The sequence below is a fragment of the Diceros bicornis genome, chromosome 6 (assembly GCF_020826845.1).
Source record: "Diceros bicornis minor isolate mBicDic1 chromosome 6, mDicBic1.mat.cur, whole genome shotgun sequence".
NCBI classification, from domain to species: domain Eukaryota; kingdom Metazoa; phylum Chordata; class Mammalia; order Perissodactyla; family Rhinocerotidae; genus Diceros; species Diceros bicornis.
The window spans coordinates 67,666,325-67,690,754 of record NC_080745.1 but is presented as its reverse complement, the minus strand read 5'-3'; the positions used below and the strand labels follow the sequence as shown (position 1 = coordinate 67,690,754).

The 24,430-nt window shown below is 43.2% G+C and overlaps 1 protein-coding gene across 1 annotated transcript in view; it reads right to left on the bottom strand.

Annotated features, from left to right (window-relative positions):
* WBP1L (WW domain binding protein 1 like) overlaps positions 1 to 24,430 on the bottom strand; it is a 58,789-nt gene that overhangs the window by 32,146 nt on the left and 2,213 nt on the right. The gene's annotated exons all lie outside the window — the stretch shown is intronic.

Genomic DNA, 24,430 nt, shown 5'->3' with positions numbered 1-24,430 from the left:
CTAATATTTGGTACATGGTGCCATACCCAGAAAGTTCAGCAGGTGACTCTCTTCTGAACTTTAGCTTCTCTAAGCACAAAAGACTGTTCTTCAGTCAACACTGTAGCTTCCAGCGAGCTTCCAGAGCTGTCTTAACTGTCCCTTGCATGGAAGAACTAATACAGCCTACAGCCTATCTGGCCTTTACAGAGACCGAATGCAGGCCAGACTCTGAAGGGCCCTAATGCTTTCCCCCTTCTCTGTGTCATAAAGAGCACCAAAACTTGGTGAGCCAAGGTCCTTGTCTTGCCTCAGGCTAGTTAATACGAAGACTCACAGGTGACAGTTTCCCTTGTCAACCACAGGAGAAAACAAAAACAACACTCCCAACCTGATCTGTCTGGAATGTTCTTTCCTCAGCTCATATGTCTGATAAACTCCTACTCATCCTTCAAGACTCAGATCAGCTATCACCTTCTCAGAAAAGCTTTCCATGCCCACTCCCCTCCCCCAGCCTGATTTAGATGCTTTCCCACCATCTGCCATTCCAGCCCCCACCACCGCCTCCCTCGGCCTTCCTCTGTTAGAGTCTCAGCACACTGTCATGTAATTATTTCCATGCTACTAAACCTGGGGTGGCGGGTGGGGGTGAGGGGTAATCTCCCAAAGAGTGGCCAGAAACCACCTGGGTCAGAACCACCTGGGGAACTTAATAGAAATGCATATTCCTGGGCCCTGGCTACAGGCCTACAGAATCTACCTTTCAATAAGCCCCACTCCCAGGTGATTTCTATGCATTTTGAGAACTATTGCGTTAGAGTGTGAGCTCCTTGGAAGTCAGGAGTGTGCTTTATTTGTCTTTGCATCCTTTGTGCCAGGTCCGCATTCATTAAGTGTTCAAAATCTCCATGCAGTGGCATTATTCAGTAGATGCTGCACTCATGAGACTCTTCCACAGAGTAAAATGCAAAGGTGCACACACACTGTCTTATCCGGTACCTGGGCCGCCTAGAAACAACCTTCAGAAAATATGCCCCCACTAGAACAGCGCATTAATCCTACTCCACTCTCACAGACATTGGGCAATGCAGTCTAGGTAGTGAGAAAAACTCCGAGCTTTGGAATCAAAAGACTTGAGTTTAAAAAAAACAAATTTCAATTACGATTTCCCTAGCTAGCTGAGCAACTTTGGGCAAGTGGCTTAACTTCTGTAAGCATCAGTGTGCACTTCTGCAGCAACAGAATCCCACTACCAGGTAAGACAGGGTTATTATGTGGAATAAGGGGGAAAAAATATATGAAAGTACATACATATTATGTATGATGAAAACTAATAGTATATATATTTTTGCATAATTTTAAAAAAATAGAATTATCACCAAATAATCTTGGAAGGCTGGCTTTTACATAGCTCCAATAAAAAACGTAGTTATACTGTCAGACACAGAAATGCTGGAAATATACAAAATTATGTAACCAAAAATACTCATGGTTTTTATAGCCAAGGTTTGAATCGCAGAATCCTAGGGCAGAAAGGGCTTTCAAGAGGTCCTCTAGTTCAGCCTTCTACCAGGAACCCTTTCAGAAACAAGAGCTAAAGATTCACCTGCTTGATCCTGAGATGCTCCCCATGACAACAAACACAGCACTTCACTCCACTCACCACTGCATCCTCTCACTTAACCGAGTGGAGGTTACTGGACACAGGCCCTCCCCTTCTTGACACCTCAATATATAAGAGTAATAGTATATTGGTACAGGAAACGACAGCCTCCCAACTCTCAGTCAATGCACAATGGTAGCCACCAAATGACAGGTGCCAGAGGTCCTGCCCACTACACCCTCCACTTCTGTAAAGCAATCAGTCCTCTAGCTTCTAGTTTTCCTGGACCCCTATGGTTTTGCATCCTTTAGGAATGCATAGATAAAAATAATAGTTACGTTTTTACTAAATGCCTACTCTCAAGCCAGCCAAGGTGCTAATGTTTTAAATACATTCTTTTGGGAAATCCTCCCAATAACTCTTCAACTAGGTTTTCTTATTTCCATTTCAAAGATGAGGTTCAGAACAGTTAAGCAGCCTGCCCAAGACCGTGTGGGAGCCCAGATACGGATGCAGATCTTTCTGGCTCCCCAGCCCTGCTCTTTCCACTGTATCAGGCAGTTTCCAAGCTCTCTCCCCTGCCAGCTGACATAGCACGGAAGGCTTCATCTATCCCATTTCAAGCACTGCTCAAAAGCCTCGCCAGGGTTCACTCTGCCCATAGGTTAAAAGGACAGCCTTCCTTGGGGGACAGAGGAGGTGCTCAAATGGGGTCCCTATTCTCTGCCATCAAAGAAACACTGACGATCAACAAGGGCAGTAATGGAATGTGCAGAGCTTTTCAGAGAAGCTTACTTTTAAAAGGATTTCAGGCAACCCAAGAGAGATTTGCTCATGTAGCACTTTTCTAAGAGTGAGATTAAACCAGCAGTCCCTAGCAGCAACTCTCTAAGGCTTCTGGTTTGATCTCATCTGTGGCTTTTCCTCACCCAGGAACAGGCAGCAGAGGGTATGTGTCCGTCCTCACCCCCTCCTACAGCCGCTGCTGGTTACAGTTACACATTCCAATACAGACATGCCTCTCACACCAAAGAGGGGGTGGGGGATGGCCAACTCTCAGGAGCCCTGGAACAAATATTTGGCAACAGCTGTGTTCTCAGCAGACAGCAAGCAGTTGGTCGCTAGCTACTGTTTTCTCATTCCACACTAGGTTACCATGATAATTTAGCGTCCCTACTTCATACAGTGGCTCGAAAAGCAATCAAGTCTCTGCCACAGGGGTCCATGGGCTTTGAAAAAATCAGTCAGGAAGGCCAAAATGTGGCCAATCTCACCCCCATCCCTCTGAGGTATCCAGGACGTCCCTCAGCCACACAGCCCTCACCACATGCTTAAAAGGAGAAAGCCTTTGGGAGCCCTTCCCTTTAAAAGAAGACCCCCCTCCCCGCCTCAGAATCTCTTTAGAACCAGAGAACTGTGAAGAAATCTCTGCTAACTAGCCAAATCAAAACGGAGAAGGAATAAAAGGGGTTTTGATCAAGAGTCTCACCCTGCCTCTCCCCTCCCCAGCCTCACCCCTCAATTGTTTCCTCCACAAAGCTTCAGAAACGGTTTTGTGGTGTCTAATGGAAAATCAGAATGCACGGCCCCAGAGAGACCTCAGGGATGTAGGGGGTTAAGAAGACAGTGGCTCTGGAAGTAAGGAGCAACTGGCAAACAAGAAGGGAAGACTGGAAATTTCTCTATGGGAGCTGGCCTGTTGTAACTGTGAGACATTTTCTAAAACGTTCCCTCTACCCAAAGCAGCAGTCCGATAAACAAGCTCCCTCCCTTCTTCCCTTCCCGAACGCGAGCCCCGTACAACCCATTCAATTACCTGTCTAAGACCCAAAAGAAAAGGCATCCTGCAAGAGCATCGTCCACACTAACGTTTGGAACAAAGGGCTTTTAAAAGTTAAGGTCTTGGAATGAGCATTTCCCCTGGTGGGCCTGCGTGCTCGCGGTCCCAGCTAACCAGCCTTTCTGAGCAAAGAAGAGAAAGTAAACAGAGTCCTGGGACCAAGCAGGCACTCTCCCTCCTGCTCTCCTCGCTACTCCCCCCGCCTGGCTCCAACCCACCCCCACCTTCTCGTGACATATCTCAGACGAAGCAAAGCCGAAGCTGTGTGCCAAGGGGGAAATGACATCAGTTCAGGCACAGCAGAAAAAACTCCAGACAGCTGCTGTGGAATACTGAGGAGGATGTGCTGCAAACTCACAATGGCCAGCCCTGGACCCACCTAGAGCTGGAGCCCGCAACCGGAGGAAGGGGGGCTGCCGCCCACTCCCATCAGCTCCCCTTGGTTCGGGTGGACATAAATCTAGTCTCTAAAGATGAAAAGAGCTATGTTTCTCTGTATAAAGAGTGGACTCTATAGCTCCCGAGGTATTGTTTCTCCTTCTTGGGAAAGAAAACCAAGCCCAGTGCCTGTCAGTTTCACAGACACTTTTCCGCCCCCACCCCTGCCAGAGTCGGGGCTCAATAAATAATAGTGCATTAAGCCTGGCTGTCCCAACTTCTCTAGGGATTCCGTCAATTTGCACAGAGAGGGCCTGGAGTGGCACCTTTTCCCCAGCTAAGGTAGGACATGCTACCTTGGATGCTGACCTTTCGAGCCCTCACTTCTAGAGGAGAGTTTATATTTCATAAACAAACTGCACATGTACAGGTGCCAACATCTTTCCTCACTTGTCTTACAAAAGGTACAACAAGTCCCACCGCAGCCTCCAAGTTGCCAGTAAAGCAGATCATCTATATTTAAACCAACTCTTGCTTCTGAAAAGTTCACCACTTTAGGTTTGTTGTGCTTTCCTCTCTAAGCAGCTCAGTTTATGGAGAAAATGTTTCTCTAACAGCAAGCTTTGCACAAGAAGCAAAGGCCCTGGGAGTGGTGTCCTCATCTGACTTTTCCTCGTCAGTGGCGTAAGCCAGCTCTCATCTGGCCACCCTTCCCTAAACAGCAGTCACAGTGGCTCTCTTCGGCCCTAAATCCTCTACCAAAAACGACACTGCAAAGGACAAAAGGCCCATGTTTGGATTTGGACTGGCAGAGATGACTCTTCTTAAGGAGAACAATCTTCAGAGGAACTTGATAAATCCAAAGTTACTTTCTACTAACTTCTTAGGCTGCAAATTAATTATACTTTCCATGACTCAAAGCAAGTATATCTCATCTTTCTTTTTATTTTCTGCAACAATTTTCTTTCAGTGATATTTATCGAAGGCCTCCATGGGAGTGGCACTGTGCTGGGCATGACCCAGGTAAATCAGAAATGATTCTTGCAAACTAGTATCTATCCACCTAGGACAATAAATTAGCAGTACTCCACACGTATAGCACGGTGAGTTGCCAAAAGTACTTTTCAATCATTAGTGAATCCAGCCAGACACACAATGTGCTTGCTGCAGGTCTCCCACTGACGGTCAAGGTCACATCCCCTTTCCTGACAAGGAAATGAATGAGCCAAGCCAGCTGAGCTATTTCCTCGAGACTTACAAAAAGAACGCAGCTTCACTGCTACGGAGAAGAGAAGAGAGGTGATGTGTAGAGAGAAGTGGCTTCTGCTGCTGCAGCTGTTTGGGGACTAGGGAGCCATTCTTTAACAAAAAGGTATTCTCAAGACACGATCATCCGGTCTATCCCACGCCTTACTATCCCCTGCACATACAGGTCAAACTGCCAGACAGGCAGGCCTGGACATCGAGGTGCAGCCACTCAGGGAAAAGCAAAGAAGCTGTTTCAACGCCCTCCTTTCACTTCCTCAGTTCCCTGGCAATGGCCGACCACCACAAAACATGTCCAGCATTATTAACTTGGACGATGAAACTGAAGGAAAAGGACAGCCTCAGCCCCTCATGGGCACTTGGGTCTGAAACCACCTAACAAGACAGAGCGGCACCTGCAGTTCTCCAGAAAGAGTACCATGGTGCACATGTACTTATTCATTCGTTCCATGCCTACTGAACACCCAAAGTGTGCGAGGCACTGTTCTAGGCGCTGGAGATACCGCCATGAGCAAAACACTCAAAAGCGCTTGCCCTGATGGACTATGGAAACATTCCACATTTCTAAATAACTCTCATCAGCGGTGATCTCGGAATAAGTGGAATTGCAACAAAATTACTAGAAATCCAAAATTAGTTCTGCAAAAGTTCAATCTAAATGATCAAAATTGCATCATAAGCTTACAGATTTTCCCCTAATGAATCATCCTTTTAGGGATGCTATTTAAGACAGTGTTTCTAATCAGCATTTATCTACTTTTATCTTCTTACAAGATTATAAATTCCTGTGTGCAAGGCAGCATTAAACCCAAAGCATCACGCCTAGCACAATATCATCTACTCTAACACAGTGATTGCTGATACCGGCTTCTTTTCACTAATCTACTTCTCCTTGCCCCCAGCCCTTTGCTGACCAATCCTCATTGAGCATTGAGATGGGGGGAGGGGAGGCTGAATAGACAAATGCAGGCATTCCCAGGAAGGCAGATTCACTTTTTGCCATGCCCTACAAATATTACCACAACCCAGGGACAAAGTAGTCAGCTTTGGGATTTAAGAGGCAAGATAATCATCAGCAATTTCTGCAAGTCTGAAAAAAAGTATCTTTTACGTAAGTGATCCAGGCTCATACAATAGTGGAGTCAAATCCGTCTTCAAATAATTTTAGTCATCTGCCTAACAATTCAGAATTAAATTCAATGCTGAATTCACCAATTTAAGGAAAAAAAAAAAAAAGGAAGAGTCACACTAAACCAGAATTAAGCAGGATTACGTTGTCAAAATGCTGTAGTTTAACAAGTGCGTACAGCCCCACGCAGTGTCTGAGACATCCTTCTACTGACCCAGCCCCCTCCTCCCCAGTTCAGAGAACTCCCAGAGAAAGTAATGCTGAAATCCTTTGGATTCGGATTACCTTATTATTTAAGAAGATATCCTGCAACAGCATATATGTTCATGGCTAGTGGAATTCATTCTTTCACTATAGCCGATTTAAGAATCTTTTGGTAACATTTTTTCAGGCAGCCTATTTATAATCTTTAAATTCTGGGATGGAGGTGGGGAGAGACAGCTATTTGTTCAGCACTGAAAATGAGCCAGACCCTGTGCTAGGAAGAAATTCCATTTACCCAGCATCTCACAACACCCCCATGGTGTAGGTACTATTATCCCTATTGTGCATTTGCAGAAACTGAGGCATATGGACACCCAGCCCAAGGTCACTCAGATGGCAGTGGGAGAGCAAGGATTTGAAAAAAGTCTCTAGCTCTGAAGACTCTTTGCTTTACAATAACACAGGAGTCATGATATTAGACCAGAAGTTACTAATAAGACAAAAACCAGAATCGAGAGTCAGCTGATCATTGAGCAGACATGCACGTCCCCGGTCAGTGGCCCAGAACCCTGTTTATAAAACTGCCACTTATACTGGATCTGACAGTGGTGTTCCAGAGTGTAGAGTCAGGGCCCTTGGGCCCCAGGACTCTCATTCCGACCCACTTTGGAGCCAGAGTTCCGTGAGGCCTAAAGTTCTCATCTGTTCCCAGCACACAACTTGTCCCCATACAAGGAGCAAGCTGGAGCGGAAGATCTTCCCATGCCTTGGATCTCAGGTAACCTGGTAAACTGCTTCCAGAGCCACGTCATCTGGCTGGCTGAGGCAGAAGGAGGCTAGGGCAGAGGGCCAGGGGTTTCTAATTTCCCAATCAAGGAATCTGAAGAAAGAGGATTTTGTCAGAACAGAATAGCAATGGCCAGGCTTCCAGGGTAGGAGACAATCTCCAGACCTAAGGCCATTTTACTTCCAGGAGCTTTGAGTAGAGGCTGGTAGGCAGACACAGAACATCTAAGATAAGAGAATTTTCTTATCGTTCTCAGGTTGGGCACAGGTGCATTTAAATGCCCTAGAGTTCATGGGGCTAGCCTGGTGGTGTAGCAGTTAAGTTTGCACTCTCCCCTTTGATGGCCCGGGGTTTGGATCCTGGGCACGGACCTACACACCGCTCATCAAGCCATGCTGTGGCAGCATCCCACATACAAATGGAGGAAGACTGGCACAGATGTTAGCTCAGCAACAGTCTTCCTCAAGCAAAAAGAGGAAGATTGGCAAAAGATGTTAGCTCATCTTTCTCGTCAAAAAATTAAAAAATAAAAATAAATGCCCTAGAGTTTGGACTCAAAAAACCAGAAGTGAATACTAACTCAAATCCCAAACCAACATGAGTGCTACAACAAAAGTCAAACTGAGACATTTTCATGTCATGAATGTGAAGCTGCCATCAATAAAAGGATCCTGAAGTAATTATTTTGGGGAATGCCATGGGAAGAATTCCAAACCCAGAACAAAGATTTGCAGAGCTTTGCCAAGTAGAAATGCTAAGGACTGCACAGCTGCCAGAAAACCAAGAATATTAGCTTATCTGTGTCCTGGGGCTGGACAAAGGCAGAGTTGTAGCAAGCCTGCCAAGGCAAGAAAACATACCTCTCCTGGTTTCTGAGCAGGACGGGAGTTTTACAAGTCACAGGGCTTATTTATTCTACAAGGAATCCATAAAAACCTGTGGATGCTTTCCTACTATTGAGTCTCAAGAAAGATGGCTGGGCAAACAGCCCTTAAGTGCACTACATGATCACTTGCTTAACATCAAATGGTATTATTTCAGAGAGGAAGGACTCTAACACACGTTGATATCTCATATTTTACAGATGAAAAGCGTGAGCTCCAGTGAGGTTAGGTATCATTCAAGGACACACACCTAGCAGGCAGTGGAGCCAGCATTTCATCCTGGCCCGTGTCGCTCCAAAATGGCTAGAACACATATGGAGATGGTATTTTCATATTATAATTGTCACTTCCCCCTGTTTTGTGACCTGATAGTCACAGTCACATCCAGCCACCCAGGATCTACTATGGGGATGAGAAGGATGAACTATTGGATGAATTAGTCTTGCCCTGGAGGATTTATTTATTTAATTACCCAGTTAGGGAGAAAAGACAGCAGACACAGAAACAAACATGGGCACCCTATAATAAACGTGAGCGGGGGGGCCGGCCCGGTGGCACAAGCGGTTAAGTGCACGCACTCCGCTGCGGCGGCCTGGGGTTCGCCGGCTCGGATCCTGGGCGCGCACTGACGCACCGTTTGTCAGGCCATGCTGTGGCGGCATCACATATAAAGTGGAGGAAGATGGGCATGGATATTAGCCCAGGGCCAGTCTTCTTCAGTAAAAAAAAGAGGAGGATTAGCAGATGTTAGCACAGGGCCAACCTTCCTCACAAAAAATAAATAAATAAATAAATGTGAAGGGAAGAGTAGAGACAGTAAGGGCAGGAAGGGTTTTAAGAAGGGAGGCTGTTCAGGGACAGAATGGCCAAAGAAAGTTTTATCAAGAGATGGATACTACTGAAAACTATAAGACATTGTTAACACAAAGAAATGGAAAGATATTCCGTGCTCTTGGATTGGAAGAATTAACATAGTTAAAATGTCCATATTACCTAAAGCAATCTACAGATTCAATGCAATCCATATCAAAATCCCAGTGACATTTTTCACAAAAACAGAACAAAGAATTCTAAAATTTATATAGAACAACAAAAGACCCCGAATAGCCAGAGGAATCCTGAGGAAAAAGAACAAAGCTGCAGGTATCAAACTCCCTGACTTCAAAGTATACTACAAAGCTATAGTAATCAAAACAGCATGGTACTGGTAGAAAAAGACACACAGACCAATGGAACAGAACTGAGAGCTTAGAAATAAACCCACACATTTATGGACAGCTAATTTTTGACAAAGGAGCCAAGAACATACAATGGAGAAAAGAAAGTCTCTTCAATAAATTGGTGTTGGGAAAACTGGACAGCCACATGCAAAAGAATGAAAGTAGACCATTATCTCATACCATACACAAAAATTAACTCAAAATGGATTAAAGACTTCAATGTAAGACCTGAAACTATGAAACTCCTAGAAGAAAACATAGGCAGTATGCTCTTTGGCACTGGTCTTAGCAGTATCTTTTTTTTTTTTTTTGTGAGGAAGATCAGCCCTGAGCTAACATCTGTGCTAATCCTCTTCTTTTTGCTGAGGAAGACCAGCTCTGAGCTAACATCTATTGCCAATCCTCCTCCTTTTTTTTCCCCAAAGCCCCAGTAGATAGTTGTATGTCATAGTTGCACATCCTTCTAGTTGCTGTATGTGGGATGCGGCCTCAGCTGGCTGGAGAACCGGTGCGTCGGTGCGCGCCTGGGATCCGAACCCAGGGCCACTAGTAGCGGAGCGTGCGCACTTAACCACTAAGCCACGGGGCCGGCCCTTAGCAGTATCTTTTTAAATACCATGTCTCCTCAGGCAAGGGAAACAAAAGAAAAAATAAACAAATGGGACTACATCAGACTAAAAAGCTTCTGCATAGCAAAGGAAATCATCAAAAAAATGAAGGGACAACCTACCGACTGGGAGAAGATATTTGCAAATCATATATCCAATAAGGGATTAATATCCAAAATATATAAAGAACTCATACAACCCAACAACAACAAACGACCCAATTAAAAAGTGGGAAGAGGATCTGAACAGACATTTTTCCAAAGAAGATAAACAGACGGCCAACAAGCACATGAAAAGATGTTTAACAGGGCTAATTATTAGGGAAATGCAAATCAAAATCACAATGAGATATCACCTCACACATGTTAGAATGGCTATTATTAAAAAGACAAGAAATAACAAACGCTGGACAGGATGTGGAGAAAAGGAAACCCTCAGACACTGCTGGTGGGAATGCAAACTGGTGCAGCCATTATAAAACAGTACCCCAAAAAATTAAAAATAGAAATACCCCATGATCCAGCTATTCTACTTCTGGGTATTTATCCAAAGGACACGAAAACACTAATTTGAAAAGATATATTCACCCCTATGTTCATGACAGCATTATTTACCATAGCCAAGACTTGGAAACAATCTAAGTGCCCACTGACGGATAAATGGATAAAGAAGATGTGATATATACATACATACATATATATATATACACGTATATATATATACACACACTGGAATACTACTCAGTCATAAAAATAAAGATGAAATCTTGCCATTTGCGAGAACATGGATGGACCTTGAAGGTATTGTGCTAGGCGAAATAAGACAGACAGGGAAGATAGATGCCATGTGACTTCACTCACATGTGGAAGATAAACAAACACACACATAGCTACAGAGAACAGACTGGTGGTTACCAGAGAGGAAGGGAGGGTGGGGGAAGGCAAAAGAGATAAAGGGGGACATTTGTATGATGATGGATGGCAACCAGACTTTTGGTGGTGAACACGATGTGGTCTATACAGCAGCTGAAATATAACAATGTACACCTGAAATTTATATAATGTTATAAATCAATTTAAAAAAGAAGGAAAAAAAAGAGGTACTAAAATAACATGTAGGGTTTAGGCAGGGCCCAGCATGGCCAAAAGCATGGAAACAAGGACACATGGAGCATCCGAGAAAGGCAGGAGATGAGGCAAAGACCAGCTGCAGGTAGAACGTAGAGGCCCTACACACGTGTGTATTTTCTGAGCACCTTTGACCAGCACACTTTTTCTTTCTGATGCCTACAGTAGCACCACGAATATCAAGGACAGGAATTTCTATTTTCCTAAGTATCTTAGCTTCTTTTTTGCTTGTTTAATTATCTTTACTACTAAAATATGATGAATCTTGGAGTTGATTTTGTTCCACTCCCGGGAGGGTTGGGGGTGGAGGGAAGATACACAATGGTACAGCCTCAGTCTTTCAAAGAGAGAGAGAACTAAAAGTAGCAGAAGCTGAAACCAGTTTGCAACAGTTTTCTAAGGTTTCTGCCTCTTGCTTCTCCGCCCCCTATGGAGAATTGTCCTTTGGAGGACAATCACTGCACAAATACTTATTACCTTCATGGACCAGCATTTACTGCCCTCTCCAGAGAGCCCAGGGGTCTCTGAAATGCACCGACAGTGGGCTGTCACTGATGGTTAATGGGCTATCACTGGATCTGCAACAATCACTTTATCAAGTACAACAGCAGCCTTGTTTGTTTTTCTACCAAAATGCTAGGTTCATTTTTCCTGCCCTGGAAACAGTTTAACCTCAACCAAACTGGCAAGTAGCCAAGAATTACATGAAAATCAACAAGCTACAGCTCAGGGCTGTCCCCAGACACATCCCATGTCTCCTCACAAATGGCTCTCTAAACCAAAAACCGGAATAAGAACAAACAGTAGGATATAGGTCATACCAACTACATGATACACACTCAAATGTAACTTGGGAAGAGAACTCCATTAGGAAAATTAGTCTTCAAGGTCTCCACTAAATCTGATTTCACCTTTCACTTTTATTTAAGCTTTGGGCAAGACAAAGAAAGATATGGTCCACTTTAGGTGGGAACTCAGGTGTAACGGTGGCAGGCCTACGGAAAGGGCTAACATCTAGGTCATTTTATTAAAGGCACCTCAACTCTGAGTCCCTAGAAGCAGCTCTGGGCTCTCTGGGTGCAAGGTCATAAGAGCAGTCATTCCCATTGTCCAGAGAGAGACCATCTTGGTTGTGCTTTTATAGGAAAATCCACTCACTCTTTTATGTGCTCATAAACTCAGCAAAATTATTTACTCTCAGGCCTATCTCCTCTTCTAAAGTACAAGCAACTTAAGGGCAAGATGCATAACTTTCACTTCTGTGTCCCTCACAATACCAAGCAATGCCCAGCACCAAGTAAGCCCTCAAGAAAAGATTGTTACATGGATGAAGAGACTTAATGGCTAACAAGATGGTAAAAATGAAGCCAATATAGCTGACTCCCTAAACACCAGTGGAGGTGACATTTTCCTGGCCACAGAAACTTGACACACAGCTAAGAGGTCGGGAGACCACCTGGATACTACTTCGGGCACATGAGGTTTGACGCAGGGATTGGGAAACCCTCTGTGTGTCTCACTATCTCTATGTCTATAATTTCTCATCTGAGGAATTTAAAGCACTTAAGCAATTCTCATCTGAGCAATTTAAAGCAAAAGTCCCTTGCTCAAGGTAGAACGGGGACATGGTCTAACCCCCCAACAGATTTTGATTATGGGGAATGGGATGAAGCTGCTACTGATTTTGTCTCCCATTTACCATGTAATTCCATTAGCAATACCTAAAAGTTGCCTTTTTTGCATAAATGATTGTGAAACTTAATAAGATCTAGCTGGAAAGACAGTTCCTGGCACCATGCTTTCCCTCATTTCCTGAGTCTTATGTAAATCAAATATTACCTCCTCCCTCCTTAGGCTATTTAGTAACCAAATCTACTGCAGGTCTAAGATTTCATGGTCAAAAACACCAGAAGGAAATATTAAGACAATTTATCTCTCCCATAAGTTGTAGAGAGTGGCAAAACTTCTGGAACACACACGTCCACATCCCAAGTAAAATGATGACTAAAGGTGGTGAAACTGGAGAGGGTATCACAGCAGACGCAGGCGATGCTGGTCCTTTTGTCTCATAATGCCCAACCACAGGCCACCCCTGAACTCTGTACTCCCAGGCCACAGAGAGGGAGGCAACACAGGATGACAGCAGCAAGTAAACCTACTTCAAAAATACCCTGACCCGGGGTCCAAATCATGAAGAAAGCACTAGAGCAAAGCAGAAGAAGTGGGCAGAGAGACACTACTATATAGGCCTAAACCTTAGGAGGGGAAAGCTGGAAGTGCCTTTGAGAAAGAATCCCCCATCACAGCAAAAAGGAAAGTCAGCGCAAGCCACTGTCCCTCCCTGAAAAAAATCAGCAAGTGCCAGTATCTTTGCGCTGATATTCACTGTTTCCAAGTCTTTCAGTTTGCTCAAGATACACATTCTGGGCAAGGTGGGCTCAATATTGCAGAAAAGGTGGTGCTAACTAGTGAGACATAATAAATCATCATCCTTGTAGAGAACTCAAGGTTTATAAACCACTTTCACATCCATTTTTTTTGTTCCTTATACCAGCTGATGATGGGCTAGGCAGCTATTACTGTCCCCACTTGCCAGACAGTTTACTGAAGCTCTGCAAATATGAAGCGACCTAGGACTAGACCTAGGGTTTCTGACTGAAGGGACAGAGGTCTTCCCATGGAAACCCAGTGACTGACTGCCCAGGGGGAGATTCTCCTTTAAACTGGAGTCTGTCAGGGCTCTGGCACTCTAGACCTGCCCACGCTACCACCTCTTCTCATGACCCTGGGCCAATTACTTTACCTCTCTGAGCCTTCATTACTTCTATCAGCATTGCCCAGAGGTGCTCTGAGGCCATTTCTGTGATAAGAGGCCCATGTGGTCAAAGAAGTCTACCGTCTCTTTCGGAGATTCATGACTCGTGTGCTTTACGGTTAAGCCTCTGAAGAGTCCCACAGCTAAGAAGCCTGTTCAACCTAAATCTCCTACATTTCAAATAGCACAGCCTCTCTTTCTTACTGAACAACCACTCATAGCCTCATTATCTCTACAGTGTCTTTCAGCTTCCAAATTCTGTTCCATTTCTCCCTGAGCAGCATTGCTTATCTGCCATGAAACCTCCCGATACTGTACCTTGAGGGCGGGCACAGTCAGCTAGGCACAGGATGGTGACACACAGCTTACGCCCCTGGCGAGCTGAAAGTGGAGAAAATACGCTGATGGGGTCTCTTCATTTTCCCAGGCTTCTCTGAACATTTGTGCAATCTCAGATAAGTGTAGATTTTTCCGAAAATTCTCTCTATGCTAGAAATTGAGGGCAAAAGCCATAAGTTAATCTTTCACTTTATACACTGGGCAGAGGTTGGAAGAGCACTTTTGATACTCATAGGATTGAAGGGTGGTGTTGGGGAGTAATGTTTTTTAAAGTAGTCAAACACTTTAAAAAGTGAGGGTTAATTACTTATGAAAACTAAAGAACTGCTATAATTAGATGAATTTTCTAATAGTATTTTTACCCCTGGATCTAACTTAAATTCTCAAATGCGAGATACTATCCTATAACATTAAGGAATTATTGTCAATTTTTTAGGGTGTGATGTGGTAAGGTGGTTATGTTGAGGAACAGAATCCTTTCATCTTTTAGCTATTCAAACAGAACTATTTATGGTAGAAATGATATGAAATCTGCAGTTTGCTTCAAAATAATTTTAGCGGGGAATGAATGGAAGTGAAAGAGGATACAGATAAAACAAGACTGAACATGATGACAAATTGCCGCAGCTCAGTGATGGGTACATGGGGATTCATTATATCATTCTCTTTGGATATGTTTAAAACTTTACAAAATAATAAAAAAAAAAATTAAAGGATTCTATTCTAAATAATGTCCATTCTTGACCCAAAATAATATTAAGCTTTCAGAGCCCTCAAAAGAACTAAGGAACACCAAAAGCTCAAGCGACAAAAGAAAAAAATAGATAAACTGGACTTTATCAAAATTAAAATCAGTTGTGCTTCAAAGGACACCATCAAGAAGGTTAAAAAAAAAAAAAAGAAAGAAAGAAAAAAAGAAAAGAAACCCATAGAATGGGAGAAAATATTTGCAAATCATGTATCTGATTAGGGACTCATACAGGCTTCTTAGCTGTGGGACTCTTCAGAGGCTTAACCGTAAAGCACACGAGTCATGAATCTCCAAAAGAGACGGTAGACTTCTTTGATCACGTGGGTCTCTTATTACAGAAATGGCTGCCTCAGAGCGTCTCTGGGCAATGCTAATAGAAGTAATGAAGGCTCAGAGAGGTAAAGTAATCGGCCCAGGGTCATGAGAAGAGGTGGTAGCGTGGGCAGGTCTAGAGTGCCAGAGCCCTGACAGACTAGTTTAAAGGAAAATCTCCCCCTAAGCAGTCACTCACTGCCACTCACTGGGGTTCCATGGGAGGACCTCTGTCCCTTCAGTCAGATAAGGGACTTTAAAACAGGCAAAGAACTGAATAGGCCTTTCTCCAAAGAAGATATACAAATGGCCAATAAGATCACGAAAAGATGTTCAACATCACTAGTTATCTAAAGGAAAATGCAAATCAAAAGCACAATGAGATACTACTTCACACCCATTAGGGTAGTTATGATAAAAATGACAGACAATAACAAGTGTTGGAGAGGATGAGGAGAAATTGAAACTCTCATACACTCCTAGTGGGGATGTAAAATGGTGCAGCCACTATGGAAAACAGTCTGGCAGTTCCTCAAAAGTTAAACACAGAGTGACCATATGACCTAGCAATTCCACTTCTAAGTATATACCCAAGAGAATGAAAATACATGTCTACACAAAAACTTGTATACCAGTGTTCATAGCAGCATTATTCATAATAGCCCAAAAGTGGAAACAGCCCAAATGTCCATCAACTGAGGAATAGAAAAATAAAATGTGTTATATCCATACAATGGAATATTAATCAGTCACAAAAAGGAATGAAGTACTGACACATGCTACAATGTGGATGAATCTTGAAAACATCATGTTAAGTGAAAGAAGCCAGTCACAAGATACCACATGGTATATGATTACATTTACATGAAATGTCCAGAATGGGAAAATCAATAGAGACAGAAAGTAGATTAGTGGTTACCAGGGGCTGCGGGCAGGGGTTATGAAAATATTCTGAAATTAGATAGTGGTTATGGTGGCCCAACCTGGTGAATATACTAAAAACTACCGAATTGTACACTCTAAAAGGGTGAATTTTATGGTATGTGAATTATATCTCAATAAAGCTGTTATTACAAAGAAACAAAAAGTAAGCCCCAGAAACCATCCTCACCTCAGAACAGAAAGTACCAAATGGAGGTTGGGGACAGGCATCAAGAAGCCCCAGGGAGCCCCTCACCTCAGTACAGTACACTGTGTGCCGAGAACTGACAGATCTGCGTGTGGTCTAGCACTGTGGTCAGAATGGATGACGAACCACAACTCCCACACCCGAGACAAGAGCATACTTTCTTGCTGGTGGTAACCCCTCCGACTCTTTCTCACTCAAGAGGGCACAATGATGTCCAAATCACAATAACAATATATACTCTACCTTACCTGCTCTAAGAATAAATAATTTCATACTTTATTACTAGAAAACGATTGCCGGAAAAACACCGCTCATCTGATTGCCAAGGCTGATAATACAGAAAGTGATTCACATGCCTTTTGGACTAGGAGTTAATCAAAATATATTCTTAAATTCCTCTACTGGAAACAGATCTTGGGTCAGTTGGGGAATAGGGAAGCTTTAAAGGTTCCCCAAAGCTAAAAAAAAAGGAAGAAGAAAATAACGAAGGCTAACATTTACCAAACAATTACTATGTGGCAGGCACTGTTCTAAATGCTTTATAACTATTAACTCAGTTAACCCTCACACTGACCATATAAGCCAAGTGCTATTATCCCCAATTTACAGCTGAGGAAACTGAGCTAACCAACTAGCCCAAGGATATATGAAGGCAGTCTGGCTACAGAGTCTGTACTCTCAACAGCGCTCCTTCCAAGTGTCCCTTCTTCTGGGATGACCACTATGGAAGGGGGGTTGGTCAGGCATGCAATTAGACTTTTGTGCCACACAGAAATTGGCCAACAGCTCCAGGCCACCTGCCTGACATCTTCCCGGGAACCACAAACCACTAACTTCAGCACCTGGGCAGGTATTTCTCCTCTCTCCAGCTACAAGCTCACTTCGGTGAATCCTGCTCCACAGCAAAGGGAGCAGCCACTTTGCTGCTCCCCAGACAGGGAGAAAAATAGAAGCTAAGCAAATTAGAGACCTATAGGCTTTTGAAGAAGAAAACTGAAACGTTCCCCAGGTGCCTGTGTTAAGAGTCAAAAGGTCATCTTCAAGGGTAAGCAGAGGGTATAGGTGAAGAAATGTTGCTGACACGTATGTGGGGACATGAGCCCTGGCATACCCTACTGATGGGAATGTAAACTGATACAACTACTCTGGAGAGCAACTTGGCACTACTGACCCCAAATTTCAAATGTACCTGCCCTAAAAGCCCACAATCCCCAATTCCACTTCTAAAAATCTAGCACAAACTGCAGAAAGAAGTAAGTACAACAATGTTCACTGTAGCACAGTGTGAAAGGGCAAAAACTTGGACACAACATATGTTCATTTATGGAGGTGTGTCTAAATAAATCATGGTCTAAAGCAATAACACACAGGCATTTAAAAAATCAGAGGTACATATGCAATATGGAAAGAAATCTACAATTCACCAAGGTTAAAAAAAGTGCATGTTGTAAAGTACCAAATATAAATTATCCCGTTTTTGTTATAAAAACAAATGAAAGAAAACAAAGAACCCTACCTATACCAACAATTTTACGTTTATATATAGTTTATATATATATACGAATTATATTACTAAATCTATAAATATGCAGCACAAGCAGAAAAGCCACCAAAAATATACACCAAACCACAAACTTTCACTTTTTACTCTAAGAGCTTTTGTATTTCTGCATTATTTCCCACTGTTACGTGCATGTGTTATTTTTGTATAATTAAAAACTGATGTGAAAAGAAAAGGTAAAAGGTACCTTAAAGCTCAAAAAAAAGCAGCAATCAGGTCTAAGGAAGGAAAATGGAAAGAGAGCCGTAGTGGACCTTGTGCCAAATCATACTGGTGCAGGGTTTCTGCTCCCCCCAACCCCCTGCAAATGCAGCAAGGGGATTTGCATATTTAAAGACAAAGGACTCAAGAAAAAAAGAAAGAAGTACACAGGATAAACTTCTCACACTACTCAACTCTATATTCAAGTCCCAAAGAGCTACAACGCTCCAACATCCCAACGTAGAAAGCCAAATATTAACTCTCTCTCCCAAATAAACCACTAAGGGGGAAAAATATTTAGATCTGATCGATAAACTAAGCTGAATTTTTCTGGTTGTTTCTGTGTTTGGTTGGTTTTTAACACAACTGGAGTGAAACTGCAGATGGAATTTTAGATGAGGAAGATAATTTAGGAAATGGGGAACAAAAAAGCAGCATGTAGAATTTTGAAAAACAACTCTTTTCTCCATGAACACATGCCTCTGATCTGCAAGAATATGTAATAAGACTGTTTTACAACATAAGATCTGTCTTGCTCTATATTTAAAAATCAAAACAGACGTGTTTTTATAACTTCACTCTAGGACCCATCCTTCCAAGCCACAAATATGCTTGCAACGTCTTACATTCACTTTTACCTCTTCCAAAACAAGTTTAAATTAAATTTTTTAAAACACCTAAAATGGTGAATCAAAACTTAGCTATGGCACTATAAGGGCGATGATGGCACCAGGAACAGAAGATACACAGCTCATCTGTTTTCCCATAGAAGAAAGTACGGAAAGAAGAAAACCAAAAGTAAATAAATCAAAGCTACGGGAATGTAGCTGAGTAAGCAAAAGTGTCCCAAAAACCCAGGCCATGCAAGACTGGCGATCCGCAAGTCGGAGAGGATGACCTACTTTACTTCCCACACTAGGAAAGCCCACAATTGTATCAACAAGCTGCAGAATTCAATAGGATGAGAGTTGTTTCCCCTTCCTTACCTCCCAGGTTGTAATGTACTGGATTCATTTATATTTCTTTGTTTGCGGTCTCCACATTGCACGTGGTTTTTTGGCCAAATTTTGCCCCACCTAGTGGAACTGCAAAGGATGGTCCAAAATGGAGGTGCCTGCAGCCAGATCTCAGTCTGTCTGTTGTATGCCACTCAGTAGACAGGTCACCAAGACCTGCTGTCACTGCTCCCTGTCACTCAGTGTCTGCTCTTACTGTCTATGCAGTCATAGTGGGACTGGTGGCCCCAGTGGTGCCCATGACCGGAGTTGTAGGGCAAGGAATGAACCCACGTCATTGCACCACCTGGATCCTGATGATCCCTCAAGCATTAGTCCAACAACTTAAAGCAGGAAAGAAACAGGCCCTCTCAGGCGTATGCCAGGCATTCAAAAGGCAGTTGGAATGTTGAATCCAAAGCCATCTAAGATACCTACAGCATCCATAAAGAGTTGCTGGCTAGTGCCCAACACCCACAGATGAGCTGCATCTTGGGGCCTGAAAGAGAGGGCTCTCCTCTAGACACAGCCCCCTGAGGTCCAGGACAGTCAGCTTCCCTCGTGGTGACCCTGAGAACCCCCTAATGGTTTCTGCAGGCTGAGCATGTGTGAGAATAAACTAATGTTCATGAGGCTGAAAATGAGAGCGGAGCCAAGACCTGGAATGAGGAAAGGAAAAAGTTTTAAGAACATGACTCAGTTCAGATTGGTTATGGGACCATGGAGGGCTCTGAGAAAAGAAAGGAACCGGCCATCAGGCTTTCACTGGGTGAAAACAAACAAGTTCTTAAAATGAAACCACAAGGGCAGAGCAAAGCAGGAGGAACGAAAGTTCAAGACTGGGTGAATGAGGGGGGCTCACCTGCTTACTGAACCACAGACTAAAAAAATGTGCTTTTCCCAAAATGTTTGATGTTGGCTGACATAGCAGCACTGACTGGTGACATACCTCCACGAACCTGAGAGTAATCGAGATTCAGGATATTAAAGCTTTAAATTACCACACCTAAAATTTGTTGTCGGGGGTTATTTCATACACTTCACTTTGCTATGTTCTCTCTTCCTAGGAAGGCTGACCTCAAACCCTGTGATAATGAGCAGGAGCTGGTGAGGGGAGAGCAGGCACCACTAAGCCAGGGTTTCTACCCCTCAGCTCCACTGACATTTGGGCTGGACAATTCTTTGTTGTGAGGGGCTGTCCCGAGCATTGTAGGATGTTTAGCAGCATCCCTGGCCTTCACCCACCGGATGCCAGCAGCACTCCTGAGTTGTGACAACCAAAAATGTTTCCAGACACTGACAAATGTCCTCTGGAAGGTGCAAAACTGTCCCCAATTGAGAGCCATTATTCTAAACACACAGGTTCACCATAAAAAGTTACCTACATAGCGAAAAGATCACAAGGACAAACCTAAACTCAGATATAGAACAGAATCAAGCAAGTCCTGTTAACTCCCCTAATCTCAGTTTCTGAACTTAGTTTAGGAGTTGACACTAACTTACCAACCACAACGCACTCTGAGGACCACCAATAATAACAGTAGTGATAATTATTATTATATTTAATAACCATTAAGTATATTCCAAGAGCTTTACATATGCCTTAATCTCATGACAAACCTATAAGGCATGTACTATTATTATTCCCACTTTATAGACGAGGAAACTGAGGCACAAAGAGGTTAAGTAACTTGTTCAAGGACAATAAGTGGAGGAGTCAGGTTTGGAACTCAGGTGGTCTGTGCCCAAAGCCCATGACCTCACCACTATGTTAGACTATAGCTCGCTCCCACGCTGGAAAGCTGTTAGATCTGATCATTTAAAATGTAGTGAGGGGCCGGCCCTGTGGCTTAGCGGTTAAGTGCGCCTGCTCCGCTGCCGGCGGCCCGGGTTCGCATCCTGGGCACGCACTGACACACTGCTTCTCCGGCCATGCTGAGGCCGCGTCCCACATACAGCAACTAGAAGGATGTGCAGCTATGACATACAACTATCTACTGGGGCTTTGGGGGGAAAAATAAATAAATTAAAAAAACTAAAAAAAAAAAAAAAAAAAATGTAGTCAGTAGCCACATGACTGCGGAAGTATGGAATTAAGTATGTACATAATTAAGTAAATGTAGCTACTTAATTTAAATTAATTAAAATTAAATATGGTACCCCTTTGAAAAATAGTCTGGCAGTTCCTCAAAAGGTTACACATAGAGTTACCATATGACCCAGCAATTCCACTGCCAGGTATATACCTAATAGAAACGAAAACATATGTCTACACAAAAACTTGTACACACATGTTCACAGCAGCATTATTCACAATAGCCCCAAAGTGGAAATGTCCATCAATTGATGAATGGATAAATAAAATGGGGAAGATTTATAGAACTGAATATTAATTGGCCATAAAAAGGAATAAAATACTGATACATGCAATGATATACTGATATATCAACATGGATGAATCTTGAAAACATTATGCTAAGTGAAAGAAGGCCTGTCACAAAGGACCATGTAGCGTATGATTGCATTTATGTGGAATGCTCAGAACAGGCAAATCCATAGAGACAGAAAGTAGATTAGCGGTTGCCAGGGGCTGGGGGAAGAAGGGGTGGAATGGGGAGGTACTGCTAACGGCTATGGGGTTTCTTTCTGGGGTGATGAAAATGTTCTGAAATTAGATAGTGGTGATGGTCACACAATTCTGTGACTTACTAAAAAGCCATTTTATGTACACTTTAAAAGGGTGAATCTTGGGCTGGCCCCGTGGCTTAGCGGTTAAGTGCGCGCACTCCACTGCTGGCGGCCCAGGTTTGGATCCCAGGCGCGCACCGACGCACCACTTGTCCGGCCATGCTGAGGCTGCATCCCACATACAGCAACTAGAAGGATGTGCAACTATGACATACAACTATCTACTGGGGCTTTGGGGGGAAAATAAATAAATAAATAAAATTATAAAAAAAAAAAAGGGTGAATCTTTTGGCATGTTAATTACATCTCAATAAAGCTGATATAAAAAATCAAATGTCAGTGAGGCCTGGTGGCGTAGCGGTTAAGTGCACGCACTCCACTGTGGCGACCTGGGGTTTGGATCCAGGGCACGCACTGATGCACCGCTTGTCAAGCCATGCTGTGGCGGCGTCCCATATAAAGTGGAGGAAGATAGGCAAGGATGTTAGCCCAGAGCCAGTCTTCTTCAGCCAAAAAAAAGAGGAGGATTGGCGACAGATGTTAGCTCAGGGCTAATCTTCCTCACCAAAAAAAAAAAAAAAAAAAAATCAAATGTCATTAAAAATTCAGTTCCTCAGTTATCCTAGCGACAATTCAAGTGTTCAATAGCCACATGCGGCTAAGTGGCTACCAAAATGGATAGCACAGATACAGATCATTTCCAACATCAGAAAGTTCTACTGGACAGCACTACTTCGATGAATGGATAAAAAGGCCTCCTCACCATCTGACCACAGTCCGCCTTTCAAGTCTCACCTGCTTTCACACTCTCTCTATACACCCACATATGAAGCTTCTGCTACAGACTATGTGTCACCTCCAAACGCATGCTCCATTTTCACTGCTTCATACTGGAATAGACTGTCCCCCTTCCTGGTCCATAGACATCCACTCTACTTATCCTTATCCACCTTTAAAGCCCCATCCAAATGTCTCTTCCTCTATGAAGCTTTCCCTAAATCCCCACCTTCCCCTGGCCCTAGGAGAATCAATTGCTCCCAGTGCCCTCTGTTTGCGCTTCCATTACAGCGTTGATCCCTCTGGATTACAAATCATTGTGTGTGTTATCCGTCTTTCCCACAAAATTACCAGGTCCTTGAGGACAGGAATTCTGTTACTCATTTGAGGGTTCCCAGTGCCTAGCAATAACAATAGCGTGCTGCAAAGAGTGGCCATTTCAGGAAATGTTTGCTGAATTCTCCTGAAAGGACTTACACAAACTCACGGTGTTGATTTTAGACAATGGCTCACTTTGGTGTATAAAACAGACTAAGAAAATGAGGGAACGGGGATTAGAATCTGGAAGTCTCATATCTCACTATCCCACAGGAAGGAACGATGGTGATCGCATGATTGCACTTAAATGCCGTATTTAAGAAAGAGTGGAGTAGGGCTTCTGGACTACACCTGGGGCAAGGGAGGTGAGGAAAGGTGGGGTGGAGGGGCAAGGGGTATACCATCGAGGGGTGTGGTGAGAAAAAACAGCAGGAACTAGGGCCCCCATCCAACTCAAAGTTTTAAGCATGGCAGAGGAAAGGTAAGGAGATTTATGCCCAGACCACGGGCTGAGTCACTTTATGGAAAAAAGACATTTCTACTAAAACTTTATTTTAAATAATATAGTCAGATTTTTCTGGTCAATCTAACCAACAATCGAAAGAAAGAAACTCTATGTGTCCCAAACATAATTTAACTTGAAGAGACAAATGCCAAGGCCTTACTGCTTTTTTATTCCTTAAGGATTCAAGGACTCACATCTGAGTCGCAGTGACCCATAGGAGAGTTAAATCTAAGTTTCTGATCACAGAAGTGAGCTAAGCAGATGAACTTTCCTGGGCCAACATGGCAAGAAATGACTGTTTCAGAGCAGAGCTGGTAAGAGGGAAAGCAAGCCACCTAATATTAAAGTTTCTGATATTAAATGCATATGTAAAAAAAGATTGTAGGTGATAGAGGCATTTCAAGGGAAAAAGATGCAATGTGGTGTCCACAGCATTTTCAATGTGGAATGAGTACAGGAGTCCTCCTCACTTCAGAGGTAGCTAGAAGCCACTTGCTGAAACGACAATGGGCATCTGAAGGTCATCCTATGCCAAAATGGTCTCTGATCTTTTCTTTTTTACTGATTTCTACCAGCCAAAAATCAGCAAAAAACAAAACAAAACAAAACCCAAATTGACTCAATTGGGGTAGATTCAGAGTTAATAATTAATAGTAACTTTCATTCCAAAGGTTAAAATTCAAAACACAAATCTCACTATAGGTATCTAGTCCTCCCCGACAGAAAGAGACAAGGGTAATGAGGTGGGAGTGGGAGCATACGAGGGAAGGGTCACGAAGAGGGAGACTACTCATTATAAAAACTTTCCCTTCTCTGCAGGAACTGTAACCACATAATAGCTGCTGGTTAGTACTAGCATCTATCCAAACGCAACAAAATACAAAAGCAACCCTGTCCCCAAAATAAGTATTGGAAGTGCCAGAGAAATGATAAGAAAGTGGCCTGAGATGGACAAACTGCAATCAGGGCATGACATTGAAGATCCCCTCCCACATCTTCTCGCCACCTCCCAGG